Source organism: Ischnura elegans, chromosome 1 (assembly GCF_921293095.1).
Source record: "Ischnura elegans chromosome 1, ioIscEleg1.1, whole genome shotgun sequence".
NCBI classification, from domain to species: domain Eukaryota; kingdom Metazoa; phylum Arthropoda; class Insecta; order Odonata; family Coenagrionidae; genus Ischnura; species Ischnura elegans.
Window position 1 is genome coordinate 140,284,138 of NC_060246.1, and position 18,247 is coordinate 140,302,384.

At 40.1% G+C, this 18,247-nt stretch overlaps 1 protein-coding gene and 1 long non-coding RNA gene across 2 annotated transcripts in view; one reads left to right on the plus strand and one right to left on the minus strand.

The window, feature by feature from the left end:
- LOC124171062 (CUGBP Elav-like family member 4) overlaps positions 1-18,247 on the plus strand; it is a 711,449-nt gene that overhangs the window by 100,234 nt on the left and 592,968 nt on the right. The window lies entirely within an intron of this gene.
- Positions 9,922-11,008, minus strand: LOC124171109. The gene is made up of 2 exons (XR_006867670.1): positions 10,807-11,008; positions 9,922-10,730 (listed from the first exon to the last, which is right to left on the minus strand). It is a non-coding gene; the product is annotated as an uncharacterized LOC124171109 (long non-coding RNA).

The following is an 18,247-nucleotide window of genomic DNA, read 5'->3' on the forward strand; positions in this document are numbered from 1 at the left end:
GCTATTTTTCTCCGAAAATTGGAAAATAGTGTGTTCCACCCTACAACGAAAGACCTTGTGATGGAAGCTCTGAATTATTTAATGACTTCGTCATTTTCAATGCTCTCAAGAACTCTATTTTTCCATGTTATGCGTGAATCCCCGTATATATCCTGAAGTAGGAATACTATGTCTGGTTCAAGATATTGAATATGAGAAACCTATTACTCTAATACATTGTTAGAGCAGTCAAACTTTGCTAGAACTTGTGCTAGGCTTGATAGAAGGTTAGGATTTAGTACTTAATGTTTACTATCGCCTTATTATGTTAGTTATGACGAGGAAATGGAAGTGTTTTCATGAGAAATCCACAAGCCTATGATGTTGCATCGGGAATTGCAAACGTAATTGAATGGCGAATATTAGGTCGTACTAGGCTAAAGAATTAAGCATAAAACTAGTGGATCTGTACCAATCGCGGGAAAAGGGATTTTGGGAAGGGTACTATTGATGGCACAGGATCTCTATATCTACATATATATAGAAGAGCTATAGATCACGCGGCATTGACTTGTTAAAAGTACACAGATACTCCCTGTGAGTTAATTGATACTCTCTAGAGTCGCCTTCTGCTCTAGAGTCGATGTGCCTTGTCAAGTACCTCATGATTCTAACATTTACGTCGTATCTGCTACTGTCTCTTGCGAGATATGCCTTTCATCTATATTTTTCATGAGTTTTGTGGTATTTCACATATTTTACCGCTGAATAAACGTTGACGTTAACAATGGTGTTTAGCAATTAGATAACTTATTTTTACCGGTTTTCGTACAATTATTAAACCACCAGTTACCTATAGTACCATTGTGTCTTTATGTGGTTGCAATTCTGTAAAAAACATTTTCACTCAACGCTTCACTCCTCCTACTGGGAGCGTTATCAAGAGAATGGCAACGCTCCCAGAAGGAGGAGTGAAACGTTGAGTGAAAAAGTTACGTACGCAGCAATACCCGAGAACCTCCTGAAGCATAGATAAAAGAAGCTGCGAAAATCTTCGTACGAAAATTCTGTAAAAACTTATTAAAAATAATGAAATTTAAAAGAAAACATTACGAGTTCAATAGAAAATCCTTAAATATTAGGGTATAAATCACAAAGTATTGGACTTGGGTAATGACCGAATATGGTCAAAAAAAACGTTAAATATATAGACCCTTTCACTAGAATGATGCATAAATTCGTATGGAGTCTCAATCGTTCAGGGTGCTTATTTTCTCAGATTCGTATGTGTTGTTCTGTGAATTATCGCGCGTAAAACATTTTCAAGCGGCCATTGTATTCGCAAGAGGGGAGAATCGTCCGAAAGGGTAACACCGAAGGAGAAAAAGAAGTAAATTGTGCTGCAAGTAGTTCGGAGCACTGCCTTCTCCCTCCCCCGCGAGGAAACAAGCACCTCAACCAACCCCTGTGCTCATGTGCCGCTCCTCTCTCTCCTGACGACCCTCTCAAGGGATTTGGTCCCAATTACCCTAATGTCACCCTCTCCCACGAGTTCCTCCCCCCCACAAACAGCAAGCCAATGGTTTGGACAGACTGGAAAAGGGGAATGGGCACACCACTTCATCCTGAGACAGTCCCGGAGAGTCGTCAGGGGGCGAGACTGAGACGCTGTATGTGTTTTCTGAACCGACCCCCTTGTAGGTCACAAACCACGACCCGCTCTCTCTCTCTGTCTCGTAAAGCATGATTCTGATTCATTGTGCATTTCTTCCGATTGCTATTCCGGCGACGCCGTGCTTTGACAAAAAAATGAAATAAAATAAATCTCTCTTTTGACGTTTTTATTCCCGGAGACTCTTCTGCCTGTGATCAAAAGAATTCAGCCGAAAGATCGTTACCGGAAGGTAGCGTTGTCGGAAAAATGCGGTGCATGAATATGAAATGAGATTTAGGGAGTGGGGAGAGGTAGTCTGTCGAGTAAGGAACAGTTGGGGATGGGGGACGTATGATGGCGAATATTGAACGCATCGAACGCCATTAGCATTCGCTTCTTTTCGCCGGAGACGAAGGCAAGAGAAAGGGAAGTTAGGGGGGTAGTGGAGGCAAGTGCGCAGAGGGTGGGTCTGCCTGCACGGGAAGACTTAAGGGGAAAGCAGTAAAGAGATCTCCAGCCTTCTTCGTAGTCGTCTGCTGTGTTTCCTTTAAAACGCAAATTTGTGTCTCGGGCTCCAAAGCCCGCGTGCCTCACTTCTTTTTAAGTATCGGTTGAGTTATATCGTCGGTCGACCTCGATCGAAAATTCTTTTCTGGGTGATGTAAGCGAGGGAATGATGACCATTTGGTTTCAGGGCGGTACGCTGTGCGGTCAGTGAACTGACGTCCATGCTATTGTACCGATATTACGGGTGAAAAATAGGTAGGGAAGGATTAATTATAAGTTCTGTAACGGCAATAGAGTCTGCTTTCAGCGCATGAGTAATGTTCCCAAAATTAGTCTGCGTATTTTCCTTATTTTAATAGCCCCCACCTACCGAATGCGTGAAGGCAGCTGCGCTGGAAAAACTAGTGCCTACATGTTTACAGAAAAATTACTTGTTATGGAGATAAATGCTATTATCTTATATTTCATGTCGTTGTTGCCTTGGCATTTTATGTGATGTAACATTAAGGCAAAGAAAATACCTGCCCATTTTTTGGGGGTTGGGGATGTATTTGGGAAATAAATTTTTTCCTTTGCCTGTGCCGTAGTAGTTTTACGCCTCAAAGATAGTCATATTTAACTTTTGCCTATCGCTCAACTATTTTGAAACTGTGACTTTGATTTATTTATTCCCGATTTTAAAATGCACGAGTTGAGGTTTTTCCCTTTTGAAGTTACGTTCAATTAATTTTACTTTTTTCATTTTATTTTATATCTAGCTTCCACATAAATGAAGTTTATAATGGTTGGTAAAGTTTCATAATCATTTCCGTAGTGTCCATCATCACAGTCTTGAGGCTTGAATTAGCAGGAGAATATGCACGACTTACAATTAGTCCTTTTATAATGCATGGCTTTAGTTCTTTACTCTTTGAAGTTGTGTATAATTTTGTTTCATATTAATTGTTTCCAGACATATGAACGTGCTTATGGTAGGAAAATTAACGAGAAATAATTCCATAGTGTCCATTCCAGTAGAATTTATTCTTGAATATTTAGGTAAATTACGATAAGTTTGAATTTGATCAAACTTGAGGGTGTACAACTATATGAGAACCATTTAATTACTGAAAAGAGTTGCTAAGATATCGATTTGTGAAACTAAGTTGTTTAGATATGAATAAGCTAGCCTGTGGGAGAATATAATTGAAGGCTGTATCACCTTTGCTGTTTACCTCATCAAGCTGCTATAGGCCGATGACCGGTCAAAAAATTCTTTATGGCCCAACTCATTCAAAGAATAGCTCTAATTGCGACGATGTCCTTCGAGGACAACAAAGCTGTTTGCATGAAAAACGCACGCTCCTATGTTCAAGCGTCTTAATTGCCCAGGCGTCCATCAACATTTGCCCCAGCATTGCAATCAGGGAATCTTCATTCCCCGCATTATTTCGGCGAAGGGCATTGACAAAACTACTGCTCATTTTTTTCTGCTCGAGCGGAAGGAGACGTCATTTCGACAATGACAATTAATTAGCTTAAAAGGCAAAACAAGCTTGGTCACGTCGTGTGGGCACTCATTCTAAGTAATTATTGATGTCCCCGAAACCCTCTTCCCTCGGGGGCTTTGGGCATAATGGTGTGGGCATAGCCAGGGGTCGTCTGTGTGCAAAAAAATTGATCTGGCATACTCTCTCTCTCTCTCTCTCGCGGCGCTGTGATGTATACTGTCAACCAAACCTCACCCCCTCCTCCCCCACGTGACAACCCAGTACCCCCTCCCTCCTCCTCCATCCATCCTCTCATCACACACCACTATTTGCTCTTCGAATGCATTTTGCCGGATGACCACTCCGTGCACCGATCTCCCCCGCCCCTGGACATATATTCACCTCCCCCCCCCCCCCTTCGTGATGCAAAGGCCCAACTGATGCACGATGCACGGCCGCGTCCCATGTGACCGCCCCGGACTCACTCGCCTCCCCCTTCTCCAAATACAGAATTCAGCACAATCCCCCCTTCTCCCGCCTGTCATACCTCCCGGGAATCCTACAGAGGGCCCCTCTCAACACCAACGCCATTCGCCCGCCCCCCCTCATAGCTATCTCTCTCTCCTCTCCCTTATTTACTCCGATTAAATTCGCGATACGCGATTGGCCGATTCTCCTCCCTCTCCACTCTCGCCCTTCCTCTCCGTTTCCCCATCCCTCCCCCTTACTCTCTGTACATTTGCTCGTCTCCCCACCCATCCTCAAGCTTCAATTTAACTTTTTCCCTTCTCTTTCCAAGCAAGCCTCTCTGTGATTTTACCCTACCCCTCTAAAACACAATATCTTTCTCTCTCTTTCTGTTTCTCTTTACCTTCAGTCTATGAGCCTGAAAAATGGTGTCAATAGACCATAGATGGCTCAGAAACAAAACCTTGTGCGTGAAAAGAACAGTTTAAGGTCATAAAAGCTTTGAGGGTACATACTTTCTATTAATTTTCATATTTAAATTTAGCTAATGAAAAAATCACCGTGTAGGATGTGTTTTGTGTGGGTATCAAAAAGTTATCTAATTTCCAGATTTGATTGTAAGACTATTGTGGTACCTTAAAATATATTAGCACTTATAGCTACGGTGGCTCAGGGATTAAATTGCGATAAAATATTTTAGACTTCTGGGTACATTTGGCCTCCATATGGACTATATAACGTAGAAGTATAATTTTTTTGGAAGCTGTTACTAACTTTGCGTTGTTTTTAATGATTCATTTGTCTCGTATTTGCCTGTTTAAGCCAATTTAATGAGTATATCTTTGGTCTCAGCTCATTTCTCTCTCTCTCTCTGTTGAAACCTCAGTGACAAGATGGTTATACTATTAGGCTTTCAGCTACATTGGCTGGTAAATATAAAATTTATTCAAAAAATATATTATATCTATTATTATCCTCATTATAACATGGAAAAGAACGTACAATGGGCAGAAAAGGACTTCTATTACGAAATCCACTCTTGGATGCCATTATATTTTATTCGTTTTTTTCCTTGGAATATCAGCAAAGCAAGACTTTCATTTTAGAGTGATTTTGTTCGTATTTTATTGAGTGAATTGGTCCAAGGCTATTGTGTGGTGAGAAGTGAGTGAGGTACGCGATCCATTACTGTGAGCTAGATAGGAATCCATTCAGTTGGGAGCTGACTTAGCTCCTTGTTTGGCCTGGGTGGTCGTAAATTTTTCTTTGCTCTTATCCGTCCAATTTTTTGGATTCAACAGCCTAACCCAGTTGTCTGATCATTTTAGAGTCAGCGCTAATGGTATCTACTTATTGAGGGATTGATAGGAAAGTGCCATTTTATGTTCGCAATGTCATCACAGTAGCCTTTTATAACTTATCTCCCGTTAGTCTGTCGAATTAATGCATGGGGTGAGCCGCTATTGATATCCGTGAAGTCTAAATAGGTGACACATTTTTCATGATTTTTATGAAAGAAACCTAAGTTTAATTTTAATATTCCTACCTCTATTTTCATTTTTATAACATATTCAACCCAGATAAACATTTATCTATTCTTCTCTGCTCTCTTTCTATGACGGGCAAAGTGAGACGACTTTAACTCAATCTTGTAACCTCATTGTCTACCCTCCCTCATTGTCTTTTTTTCAATCTCTACCCACTCCACTCTAAAATCATTGGCCGTGTCAATAAATTCGTATCTTGGTTTGAAGTTTGGGGATAACGAAAAGCATTGGACGGCTTTGTGGAAGGAATCCAATAGGGATATTGCTGGAGATACGTCACAAAGGCCAGCTTGCCTAGATAACGAAATGATATCTCATCTTTTTGAATTCTTCGTTCAACTTTAATTCTCGAAGTTCTGGTATTTAGTTTTTAATTTACCACTGAGTAAAATACTATGATTCAATTACCCGATGCTGCAGTTAAATTATATTAATAAACGTTGTTTTGTATGCTCAGAATGCAATTCGGCGCACAATGCAGTAATTATTGAGTTAAGTAGAGTATTACAAGGGAATGGCACGAACGCGGAGGGAATTCTTTTAGATGACACCATGAAGTGACTCTATGGTTATCTCGGGGAAACTAATTCTCACATTTATGCGACATGCCTCCCCTGGAGGTAATAATAAATTTTCCGCACAATTGAGCTATTTCTGACTGCAATAAATCGTTCTAGTCTGCTTACGGAACACCATTCTCGCCGGCGATACGTACGTCGAGCGCAAAGCTCGCGTAATGGAAAAGAATCGTTGAGTGATCGGAGAGAGCGTGTAGTTCGCTAATGACCTTATCAGCCGAGTACAATCATGCTGCAGCCGGAGGTTAACGATTCACCAGCATCCACCAATGCTCACGTCGTTGGAGTGGGGGAGTTGAGTGTTGGGAGAGACTTTGGCCTCGTGGAAACGGTAGTGCTTCGTTTGCAGCAGCCTGAATCAGGCTATCTTACTTGAGCGCTCCGAACGCGAGTGCATTATATTACCTGTTTTTCAAAGTAACTTAAAAATTTCCTCTTACAAACGTTTGAATTTATCGATGAATGGATTGAAATCAATCGATTCGGCTTTAGCTTTGTGAAAATGCATGTTGAAATGAAACATAAAAAATCTTGGCAACTTATCACTGGAAATTTTTATTGGTACGACGCATTTCAAGGCTGAGGCGTTATTTTCAAGTTCGCATCTTGACGGTACTTGAAAATGACGCCTCAGCATTGAAACGCGTCGCACCAATAAAAATTTCCAGTGATAAGTTACCAAGGTTGTTTATTTTTCATTTCGATGAATAGGTTATTCCCTAATCCAGACTGCTCAGTTGATATTCATCATTGGCCTTCTTTTAGCCATGGTTTCTATCTATTGTTTACGAGGTTCAAGCGGAAAAAGTCATTATAAAAATGATTCCACAAAAATTAAACTTTTTTTCAACGACAATGTTAATTCATGTAATCGATTTCTTATTAAATAAATATTTTAAGCAGTTATCAAGTCTTTATGGAGATAAATTTGAGATGCATTCATTCGAGCTAATTATTTATCTGCGGTAGTGGAAAGGACCTGCTGAATTAACTTTTCTAAGTGGCTAAATTTAAATAAAATATTAAGTGTTGAAAAAGTAAACGTTTGAATTATGTATGAAGCCTTCAAATGGTTCATAAAGGTCAGAGTAGTTAACATTGTGAACAATGAGCAATATGTTATGAAATGTAAAATAAGATGAATTTTATGCTGTGAATTCTTTTTTTTTTGTGCTCTTTACAAAAAAATTAGAAATGAATAGAGCTAATACTGTCTTTTTTTACTTCGTTCTTATTTGGAGAATCTTAGAAGCTGATTTTTTGCCTCTGTAATATTTTAATGCGGCCGTATAAGTCCTAAGGTTATATGATTCATCGTACTCTGTTGTGAAAACCATTATGGTAATATTTGCTATTGAGATTCAGCTTAATTATTCCAATGCATTTGGTGAACATAGTCAAACGGATGTGTCAAATTTCATATCATCATCATCATTGACGCGTATATTGGTTAATTTGAATCCATACGAACGAGCGTAGTTTTGTAATGAAACTTTATTTGGAGCATGGTATTTTCAGTGTAAGTCTGAGGATTCACAGTTTTATTGATAAAAGGCAAGCGATATGCGTCCCTGAGAAACGCTGATAGGCAGTGATTCAGTCCGAAGGAAGACGATGGAACTCTAACCGGTGTGGTGGAGATAGAGCTATTCCAAGCGGGCGGAGATGGAGCGGACACGGCTGGTAGTGATTGCCGCATGCAGGGATTGGGTTAGGAGGGAAAGCGGGTGCGCCCTGCGGACTGTTAGAGGCAGATAGCCCCACAGCGCATGGACGTCGGATGGATTTGGTTAGTTATGGGGAGGGGAGTGGGTGAAGAGTGGGTGAAGAGTGGATCTAGGGGTGATATCAAGGGAGGATGGACATGGAGGAGTGGACTGTGGCGGGGGATCTCCCATCTATCGAAATGACGGAGGACGAGGAGGCGTGGAAAAGGGTGAGGTGGAGGATTGATGCCGTCAAGTTTCGCATTACATGTGCAAAAAGAGTTGGCTCTTCCGCTGCTGGGAAAAGCAAAGGCGAGAGTATTTCACGGATAAATATCATTTACCTGTATAGGATCCACTGAATATTTGAATCGCCTCATAAAAAATATAAATATATATCGCTAACAAAGGACTGTAATCAAATAATAAATTATGTCAAAATATCAGTTTACTCTCAGTATTTTCTCCATTTATAATTGACACAAATTGTTTTTTTTTCAAAATTGAAAACAAAAAATTGGCGTAGAAAAGGGTGAGGTGGAGGATTGGAGCCGTCAAGTTACAAAAAGAGTTGGCTCGTTCGTAGACAGGAATAGCAAAAGTGACAATATTTCACAGAAAAATACCATTTACCTTTATAGAATCAACAGAATACTGAAACCGCCTCGTAAATAATATAAGTATAGTTAAAAGAGGGCTATATATACATCGGAAATTATGTTAAAATGTTTGTTGATGGACTGTATAATCTCCATTTAAATTTGACGCAATATATTTTACTATTTCTCAGAATTTCGAAGGAAAGTATTTTGGCGTAGAAAAGGGGGAGAAGTGACGCAGTCGCTTTTATGTCGGGGTGTATGCTGGTGTCGATCGAAAATCGGGAAATGGAGACTGTGAGGAGGGGAATGATGGAAGGGGAATGGTGGAGTGAGAGAGATGTGTGGGAAATGTAATTGAAAAGCATCGGGCACCTGTCGGTTGATGGAAGTCACAAAACCCCGGTCCCATTCGGTGATTACAGAACGAAGATAACAATTTGCGACCGGAGGGGGGGAACGAGTTCCGCAGCCGCGTGAAACACTGGCTAAACGCCTCGCGTCGGGCATCGGGAGGTAAATTTTGCCATAGCTTAGTGCGATTATGTCGTGACGCTGCCTTGATTACGCTCCTTGTAATTGCGTAGTTCATTTGTCTTCCGGAATAGACTTATATTCTTGGAGCTTTCAGCTCTAACGCCTCTCTCTCTCATTAACTGGAGTTAAATTATGTACTCTGAAGTTTCGTGGATGCCGTTAAGTTAGATCTACCTGTTTGGACAATAAATACTGCGTTAACCCGGGAGTGGTCGCCGCGGGTCGCTCCGACCCGCACGCAACTATTTATATCTGTCCTGTATGTGCAAAGTAACGAACGGTCTTCACTTTCCGTGTAGCTGCTTCTCTAAAACCCTCCTACCATACCCTGTTGAGTTTCTTCAGTTTCCGCTCGTTTGTTGACCTAGTCGTGCATGTGCGGGTCACCCTGACCCGCAGCGACCATTAGCGTTGTCAAAAATTGTGGTTTGGACCTTAGGGTTGGGGTGAGTGGAGGTCGCGATGATGGATGTATGAGTTGAGGACTGGGTTAGGGGCCTTCGGTGGGGTCGGGGGGGAAGGCCCTGGTGTGACATGACTTAGTGCAAGGGCTGCACCTTCAGAGACAGAGACAAGGGGGCAGTGTTTGGCGTGACATCAACCGAGAAGCATCTATTCTGTAATGTGAACCATTTCTATTGTTAATACAGTCCACTAAGTATCTTTACGCGTCTTTCATTTCATTAAAGTTACCACCAAATATGGCCGAGATCGTGACTGTAAAAACACTACAGTTGAAGAAACTAAAGCCCTGTTGGGTTTATTGTATTACGCAGGTGTGTTGAAGGCTTCACATCTGAACGCAGAAGAGTTGTGGGAAGAAATGCGTCTATTCAAGTGTGTAATGTCTTTGAATCGATTTAGATTTTTGCTTCGAATGCTAAGATTCGATGATAAAAGAACCCGAGTGCAGAGGATGGAAGTGGACAAGTTAGCACCTTTCAGGGATGTTTTTGAATTTGTTGTAAAGGAATGTAAATCAAACTTTTCTGTTGGTGAGTACACAACAATTGACGAAATGTTGTGGGCCTTCCGTGGAAGGTGCGGTTTCAGGCAGTATATGCGGAATAAGCCTGCGAAATATGGTTTGAAGGTGTTTTCATTGGTTGACTCACGAACATTTTATGCACTCAACATGGAAGTATACCTTGGAAAACAACGCCCGGGACCTCATGAACACATAAGTCAAACACCATCTCCAGTAGAAGTCAGGCTTGTCGAACCGATAAGTGGAAGCAACAGAAACTTCACTTATGATAACTGGTTTTCTAGTACTGCCCTTTCTAATGATCTCTTGCAAAATCAAAAACTCACCACAGTTGGGACAATCAGGAAAAACAAAAAAGAGATACCTCCAGAGTTTTTGAGAACTAAGAATCGAGAAGTACACTCGTCAATTTTTGGTTTTGCCATAAACTTGACAACACTCGTATCTTATGTCCCGAATAAGAACAAGGTTGTTCTATTGACCTCCACCATGCATCACAGTAAAAGTATTGACAATGCCACAGGAGAACAAAAGAAACCAGAGATAATAACATTTTACAGCGCCACAAAAGGAGGAGTTGATGTGGTTGATAAAATGTGTGGCAATTACTCTGTCGCCAGAAAGACAAATTGTTGGCCCCTCACAGCATTTTACCATATTTTAGACATCATAGGACTAAACTCTCTCATCATTTGCTCCTGAAATAACAAAGAAAGAAAACTTGTACGAAGGAAATGGCTCAAAGAGTTGGCTACGGAACTAGTGACACCTCACCTTAGAACTCGTCTTCAAGGATCTCTGTCAAAGTCAACCCGTATCAATATTTTGGACATACTAAAAGAAGACATTGTTCGCCCTCCAGTAGAAGTCCTGAACAAGAGAAAGCGGTGTGGACTTTGCGACCGTCAAGGCAACAAGTCGGCTCACAACTGTGCGTCATGCAACATCCCTGTCTGTGGCAAACACTCCAAGCCCACTTGTCCCAACTGTATTGACATGGAATAAATGGGGATTTTTTTATATTATACACATAGGAACTACACAATATTTTTACAGCTGAAAGTTTTGATGTGCTTTTATAAAAAATAAATTTGTGTATCTAATCAAGTTGTGGGTTTTGTAGGTTCACGCGTGGCCAAGATACCTCAACTATACTGACTTTGGGATGCAACTAAACCAATAACTTGACATTTGTAGTGACATAAAGTTGAGGAAGTAAATATTAGTTCTTATTGGAAAAATATTATGAAGTAATAGTGGAAGTTTTCTTTTAATCTATGTGATAAACCATGGCTCATTGATATTTCGTGTTTTTTTTGAAGAAAATATGTACAACATTTTCATGCTTCAATAACTTGAAAACTTTTTCTTATAACAATAAGCCATATATTAATCTTTTATTTCTTTATAACCTATGTTCAATATTAAAGAGTGAAAAATTATTGTAAGTAAGCTAGTTAGCCGTAAAATTACTAAAAAACTTGTACTATGACAAAAATCTCATTTTTTGTGATACTTTTTCTTTAATTCCGAAAAAAATATAAAAGCAATAAAATGTCTTTTTTAAACACATGGTTTGGGTTTATATACCTTGGAACTGAAATGTATAAAGCTATAAAAAAAACAAAAATGTAAATTAAGCTTTAAAACAATTTCTTTTAGTGCGGGTCAGAGTGACCCGCAGCGACCACGTAAGGCTACATGTTAGGCGCGACTACTCCCGGGTTAATGGCAACTGTCTTCAATGGTCTTCTGAAAAGCTATTTATATTTTTTGTCAATTTGTCTGCGACAATATTAATTTCGGACGACAGTGAAATAAATATAGTGAAATATACTTTTCTAAAAAACCCGCTTCCAAAAGGCTCTCGGTGTGTTACCGAGAGATCTTAGTTCGACTCCATGTAAATAGTGATAATTCTTGCTTATTATGAAATTAAGATTATTAGAAGTATTTCAATGCGTAGAATAAAATGTATCATAATTAAATTTGAGAAATCATAAATATTTTGTGTCAAATATAAATGGAGACAAAGTGCGTCAACAGATATTAAAACATAATTTTCATATAAATTTCAATTAAAATACTATTAGCTGTATGAATAATATTAGCATTGAAATTACTATAAATTAGTATAACTATTATTTTAATATATAACAATTACAAATTATTAATTAAAAATTATTATAATACTACGTGCTACATAAATCATATATATACACAGTAGGCTATATTTATTTTCTCTACGAGGGGATTTAGGTTTGCTGTGGATGATATAAGGGTTAATGGTATTTTTCTGTGAAATATTGCCGCCTTTGCTCGTCCTAGCCACGAAAGAGCCGACTCTTTTTGCGCATGTGTAACTTGACCCGAAAAAAAGTCTCCGCGCCCGCAGTAAAAGGAGGATTGTTGAAATTTGAGGGTATGCGAGACCGGGATGGCTAAATTTTTTTCATGGATCCCTTCGCTGCTTTTTTTTAGTCACTTCCTCTCCGTTCCGCTAATCCCGTCCTCCATCCATTGGCGACCGCCCCTCCCCCGAACCACCTCCCCCTTCCTCTCCCACGCTTCCCAATCTTCCGGCGCTCCCCAAATCCCACCGAGATGTACTTAGGTTCATCCTGCTTAAACGAACGTGGCATTAGTGATCGTTGCTACGTGAGGGGATCCCCGCCAATGACGTCAGGGCGCGTAAGCAATCGATCACTCAGTTTTAATCGCATAAGTTTGACTGTTAAACTTGGGAGTTTATCTCTGGGAACTTTTCCAGTTGCCAACTGAGGTAATGAGTGGGAAGATTTTATGGTGCAAAGTTCAACTAACTGTATTTATTTTTAAATCACAGGTTTTCATTAAAAGGTATCTTTAACGGACGATTTTTATTGAGTTTTTAATATTTTACGAAAATATTTCAAAATAAATATCGTTAAATGACCTGAGCATGCAAACTGTGGCAAGGTATTTGCACCTGTTTTGATTAGATTTTTAGAAGAATGCTGTGATGTCAACTCGATAAGGCCATAATTTTTAATCACCTGAAGGATGGGAGCATGAAAATATCTAAGGTTTATCATATCCAGTTATTAAATGCCAATACAATATTAATACACCATGCCATATACATCATTAAATAATAACGCCACAACTTATAGGATCCTGGTTCAACTGCAAAACGTACAGATACCGAAATTTTTCCAAATTAGTTCTTAATTTTTCTATTTTTTTGAAATTTCCCCTTACATTGCCTGAAACTGCTTTTCTTCTGCGTAAATCCTAAGCAAAAAGAGTCGCTTGTCATTATTTCACTAAAAAATGTGATGCACGGATTTTTAAATATTTTTGCAAACAGTCTCTGATTTGAGGTGCTCTACTTAACTCTCAGCCGTTGTGTTTGTTGGTAATCGGAAAGCATTGTGCCGTCGAGAGAGAGCGCTGCAACACCGGAGCTGCTGCTACGTATCGGAGAGAGTTGAGTTGCAAAGAGAGAGCCGTAAGCAAAACATTTTATCGGGGAAGTGACTCTTCTGAAGAGCAGCGCGAGTGGGCGTTAGGCAAACGCGGCAACTTGTTGCGAGGGAATTTCCTTCACTACGGAGCCCCCCCCCCTCCACCCCCAACCCGCCTCCCCACTTCTCTGCAATTCTCTCCGATTCCCCGCTTCTCCACTTACACCGCCCATCCAGTGAGTCGAGCGTGCATCAACACGTTTCCCTTCCCACGTCCTCCAAAATATCCGGACTAATCGCTCCCTCCTTCGTCCCAACTGCATCCCCCTCCCCAAAACGCCCTCCAATGCAAGAACCCCTTTTTTTAAAACCCCGAAACCATTTTCATCCTTCTTTTTTTTATTCCGCGCGAATTAGTAGCGTGTTAAAATCATTGCAGGGCCCTCAATTCCCCCCCTTCTCTCTCTTGGCCTAAATCTCAAAACCCTTTTTCCCGTTGATTCTCTCCACCTATCCCGTCTCCTACCTTTTGCATGCCTCTCCCGTGTGGGAGAACTCCGACAATCGCTGCAGTAGGTACCCCCTTTGCTCTCTTTTTTTATCCCTCCGGCGTCACCCTCGTAGCTAGTATCGCTCCATCCCCCCTTTAAAGCCTGTTAATTCCCGAGACTTTGAGTGGCGAGGCATTAGAATCAATGCTTAAGGATTGTGGAGTGGAAATTGCCCCAGCGGCGGCGCCAGTGGAATACTTTTCATGCTAACCTATCTAAGCTAGTGTGAGTGAGCAGGGAAGGTGGTGGGAGGAATTGAGAATTACTGGGTAAAAGTAGCAAAATTAACGGTAAAAACTACACTTCAAGTATATACGACTCATAATTGCCGAAAATTTAAAAAATATGGCCACTACGAGAGTTTTACTCACTACAAACTGTTCTATTTAATGTTTTCTGAAAATAATCGTATCTATCTCTCCACTGGGTTGCGACAAATATTTCGCCAAAAACACTGCTGAAACTCGTGATTGAACTCATACGGTTGATAACCATTACTTCACGAATGAATTGAAAATAACATGTTTTATCATTTTATAGGAGAAAACCATGAGTGTGTTAAAAGTTTAGCTCGAAGAGCAAATCTATAATGTAGGTTCTCGTGCATTGACATCAAAGGGAATTTTCTAAACGTTTAAAATAAACTGCAATCGAACCTATACGGAGTTGAAACCTAAACCTATTTTAAATTTTTATTGCTACCTTTAAATTATTATACCATTAAAAACGGTACTTTACTTAACCCCTAAGCATATCTTTTTAGTTTAAATTTCTCTGGTACTTAAATGCGATTTGCAAGAGAAATAGAGAGAGGTGTGTGACTGCTGTTGAAAAGGTGTGGAATTTTATGGTTGTAAGAGTTTAGAGTGGTGGAATAGGATGTTTCTGGGATCAATCCTCGGGAATATGTTCGGGTGCTGGAAGTGGGATGAGGAGGGTAAGAAATCAGGCCGGTTACCATGGAGAGCGGGAGAGGGAATCAGGACTTCTCTGGAGGAGCACTTTGCCCGGCAAATGCGAGATGACATTTGGACTTAAAGTGTTGAGCTCACGTAAGGGTTGGTACAAATATAAAAAAAATAAGCAAGTAAAGCGTCTTCCCTCTTTGGTACTAGAGATTTTCGTGTTCTCTGCAGTTGTGAAAAGGAATGCCGGAAATTATTTTGGAAGGAACTCGAGAGAGTGTTTTTTTACTTAGCGAAACCGTCTCGAGTGGAGCGTCTTCTTCAAAGGTCTCAAGCCGTATAGAGTAAATGTTATGGGGTCGCACATATATTCTCACGAAAACATGCAATTAAAGGACTCTCTTTTTTCAGTCTTTACTCAACTAGATTGCAGATGCTTCTATTTGTGTTCGTCGTCGGTATCACTGGAGGGAAACAATCAGAATGTTACGATGAAAACCGTTTCGGTGAGAGCTTGATTTCATTTGAAAATCTGCTCTTAAAGTTTTATATGCCCGACAAAGGATTAATATTTTTACTAAAGAAATGCAGGTTAGATTTTTTATCTTACCTTATGTTGTTTATGTTGTTAAAAATGATCTAACTGGCAAACTAAATTTGTTTTAATATTTTGGTAATATAATCTAAGTCTGCTTCAATCTCAAATATTAAAAGACATTCATGTCAAAGCTTGAACTTCAGAACTTCCTCACAGGAAAAAATAATTGAATTGGCATTTTTTATATATTAGTTTAAGTAATACAAAATTTGTAGGAAACAATTTTATATCTTCTTCGCATAGCTTCAAATTCTTAATTAATGCTATAATTTTGATTAATGCTTTTTCCTTCGCTCAATAATAATTCGAATTGGTTGGTTAAAGTAAGCCTAGTTTTAAATTTCTAATTTAAGGGTAATGTTAAAGACAAATTTTGGGCTATGTTGCTGCGTCAATTTTTGGGTGGCCCCAACTTTTCCTTACCGATGCTGGTCTCTTCATCAGATTCCCTTGAGGTGGCGACCTGCATCGGTCGGGAAACGTTGGAGCCACCCAAAAATTGACGCGGCAACATAGCCCATAAGTTTTATTTAACATGATGAGTACCCGTGAAAGTTTTAACGAAGGATAGGGGTAATGTTTTATTATTGCTGTTAGGAGGCTCACTGAGATAAATAAACCTTGTTGGTTCTCTGCTAGAGAAATTTTAATCGTAAACTCTCAACTAAATGCTGATTAAAAATTTTCATGAATTTAAATGATATAAGAAATGCTATTTAATGAAGTTATAACTTCTATTTTGGCATATATTTTGCCAACTCAACACTCTAATTAAAATTTTATATTTACTTAGGATTCCACATTTCTTCTCATTGCTTTATTACCTGCTATTCTATAATTTTAAACGTTTCCAAGGGAAATTTGTGAGTATTCCCCTCTTTGCCACACATTATGCACATTGGAGTGCTTCTTTAGTTAGTAAATATGACATGATTACTGATATTCTCTTTTTTAAATATAAAATTAGAGTATTTCATTCAAAATCGGAATTGTGCTTGAAAAAAACATGAAATCAATCAGCAATCTTGAATATCTTATGAATATGTAAAATTCAAAGACTGTAAATCGATGTCGCCAAATTGTTAAACTTTGTAAGAAACACGGGGTTTCTGCTGCGGTCGATTTAACGCTGATATTTGTTAATGAGGCGCAAATGTGGTGCTGGGTGAATGAAGAGCGTATTAAATGGGGAGAGTTGGATTATGGTGAGCGGTAGAAATATTGGAGGACTCGAAAAAAATAACGGATTATCTTGGGCCAGCCAGAATGAGCTGACTGGGAACATTTTTCGCGGAGTAAAAACCGAGGTAATTCAGTTCAGCTGAATAAACAGTCCATCGGCAAGGTGATCGATCGAAAATCAATTCTTGGAACCCCTTCAGCCCGGAGGCGATCCGTATTCAGCCAATAATCTACTCGCATACTTCGCGAAATTAGTTTTCCAGATTTTTTTATTTCTTCTTACAAACATTAAAACATCCGTGCTCAACTTGCGTGCAGTGCACCGGCGTGTAGTCAAAAGGAATGAGAGAGTAGTGTAAAAGAATATAATGAATGGGGAGAACGCTCGCGGAGATATGGCAAAGGACGATTTACGGTAACTTTGAGGCTTTCGAGGGTAAAATTTGGTGTCCGGGTCACAGGAGGACGATGATATCGAACAAGGAAGGGGAAAGAACGGCCATCCCTGGGCTTCGTGAGTATAGATTGACTTAAAGGGTGGAGATATTTTCGTTTCAACTTCTGTTAGCTTGCGAATGACCAAAGCACAGAGAGGTGCCATGGGGCTACGGGAAGGAGCCCAACAAAACGATCTTATTACGACGAGATCGGGCCCATCATCACTGGTGCCTTGCGTATGACCCGGACGGGCGAAATTACTGGGAATAAAAGAGAAAGCATTTCTCTTTCTGCACCCCTTAATTATAACGACGGAGGAGTAGAATTATTTTTTTATCGCCCTCGGGCGTCTATAACCCCGGCGACGAGTAAAATTTCAAGCTCTCAAACGAAGCCTCCACCCCCATTCCGGCCGGGAGAACGAAAAGTTGCGCGCGATCCCTTCTTCTTTTTATTTAATTTCCAGCGACTTAATTTCTCCGCTCTATGTAAAGGAGTGTAGTAAAGCGTCGAAAGAGTTTCATTTTTTTAAATCGCCGTCTGCCCTACTCCTAATCATTTTCGAATGCGTTAAAAGTGGGGGAGATGCAATCAGCGAAGATGGTGCGCCATATTATGGTCCGCGATATAAAGAAATCGTTAATTGAAAAAGTAATCAAAATGGAAAAAGGCCAATCAAGAAAATTTAGTTATGGCTGGGAAGGAGGGATATGGGAATAAGAAAAAGGTATGTGCAAGAAGAGAGAGCGGAAGGGCAGTGAATGACGGCGCAAAATGGAAAAGTGGGAGAAAGATGGAAGACCAAAAAAAGACTTGGATGATAACGGGGAATGGAAGAAAGGGTAATGGTGAGAGGGAAGAGCGAGGGAAAGAGGGAAATGTCTGACGGATAGATATAGGGCGAATGGGATGAAGGGCGGCAGAAATCGGAAGAGGATGGGGATGGATTGGGGTGAAAAAGGTTTTTTTTTCTTTCGGGGAGAGGGAGAAAGAGACAGAGTGTGAGAGAAAAGGCTCGAGAGGAAGTATGCGGGGGGTTGGGGGTGCTTTTGGAGCGGGGATAGTCGTAACTCGATTAGGCGTGGGAGGTTTTGG